The sequence below is a fragment of the Cavia porcellus genome, unplaced genomic scaffold, assembly GCF_034190915.1.
Source record: "Cavia porcellus strain 051 isolate PalLab524CR breed Dunkin Hartley unplaced genomic scaffold, mCavPor4.1 scaffold_17, whole genome shotgun sequence".
Classification (NCBI taxonomy): Eukaryota; Metazoa; Chordata; class Mammalia; order Rodentia; family Caviidae; genus Cavia; species Cavia porcellus.
Window position 1 is genome coordinate 62,845,787 of NW_026947500.1, and position 2,039 is coordinate 62,847,825.

The window sequence follows — 2,039 nt, forward strand, 5'->3', positions numbered from 1 at the left end:
CAGCCCAGTGAGGTTACCTTGCTTTTGTTACACTTATTTAATTGACACATATTATTTGTATATAGTTACGAACACAGCATAGTTTGTGTATTTGTACATGGAATGCATAATGTTCAACTGAAGGTAGGTAGCGTTTTCATCTTGAGCACTTATCCTGTCAGTGTGCTGGGAACCTCTCTTCTAGCCATTTTGAAATATATCGTAGTTTGTTTCAGATTGTGGTTACCTGACTGTGCTGCAGAAATCCAGAACTAATTGGCTCCTGTCCAGCTGCATTTTGATGCCCAGTATCCAACCTCTCACCCACCCTTCCTCATCTCAGATAACCACTGTTCCGCTCTCTTCCTCTATGAGCTCAGCTTTATTTTCAGTTTCTACAAATGAATAAGAACAAAGAGTATCTGGTTTTTTTGTGCCAGGCTTATTTCATTTACTATGATGAGCTCTAGTACCACGCACTTTGGTACAAATGATAGGATTTCCCTCGTGATCTTTTCTGGGTCTGAACAGTATTCCGTGGTGTGTATATATGACATTCCTTCATCCACTCAACCACTGATGAATGCCGGTTGATTCCATATCTTAAGTAACCATACTGAAACACATGTGATATAACAACCTTTTCTAGTTGTCACCACGGAGGTGAGAGTCTTCTAGGATCCCCTGCACTGTATCCACACAGGCAATTTTTCCCACTTTCTTGGAATATTCCTTTTGTATTATGTACTTCTTGTAGATTATCTCAATGAACCCTCCTAGGGCCCTATGTAGCACAGTAGGGTAACAATAATCCACAACAGTCTGTGAGCGCACTGGTGTCCCATTTTACCTATAAGTAAACTGTGTCAGAAATTATGATGACACGACATGTCAGAAATTGTCATCTTTCCATGTCTGATCAAAATATCAGAAACCTGAAAGCAAAGGGAATCACATTCCTTTCATTTATCTCTATGCCCCTAATGAAAACCTGCCTGAGGGGAAAATGGGATGACAAAGTGTTGGTTCACCTAAATGGGAAGGGAAAGAGAGTGGGTGGGGGCTAGATTTTATCTGTCTACATCTGTTCCTCACAGAATATAACCTTCTAAACCAAGGGTCAGTAGGTGCTTTCTGAAAGGTGCTAAATAATGCATACTTTTTGTCTTATAAGTTTGTGTGATCTCTGTCACAACTCTGCTATTACAGTAAGAAAGCATCACAGACATTATGTAAATGTAAGAGCATAAAAACTACTTGTCTTCATAAATAAATGTAGCATTTGTAAATACAGTGCTGCACTGCATCGTCACGCCTGGACCCATGGTGGACCACATCCGGGACAGTGGGCCGTGACACGACAAAGTCATGGCCCAAGATGGTTTGCATAACTGCGCTCTGTGACTGCACGTGGATGAAATCCCCTCATGATGCATTTCTTAGGCTTGTCATGAAGTGATGCACGACTGTAACAGCATTCAGAAAAACAGCCAGGGACATGTTCCTCAATGGGAGGAGACTGGGTCCATTTCTACTATTTCTATAAACTCATTGTCAAGAATAACATCTGGCCTATGGCAGGTTATCCATTAATGTTTGGTGAATAAATAAATAAGCAAGCGTTTCTTGTGTGTTCATGGTAGAGAAGTAGTCCATGCAGCTTTGCTGACCCATCCAGGTAGAGCAGTTGAAGGGAACACAGGAGACTCCACTTAGGAAAGTGGAGGTCCAGTGGGGGTGGTCTTGTTCCCTAAAGTCAGTGTGAGGAGAGAGATTTTCATGGGGGCATTCATCCAGGGCCAAAAGATGCAAACAATGTTCCTTTTTGCAACAGCCCTATGAGGCAACTCTGTGTTCCCCTTTAACTGAGGCTCTGAGAGTTGAGTTGATCGACTCATAGAAAGCCATCGAGAAGCAGCATAAGGCCTACAGCCAGCTCTGCTGGGTTAAGATGTTCTTTAAGCCCAGCTGAAGAGATGGGGACTTCCCCATCTGTAGAAACAACAAGGCCAGAAAAAGACCCAGGAAATCCAAACAGGATGGCTTCTCCTGGATTCAGT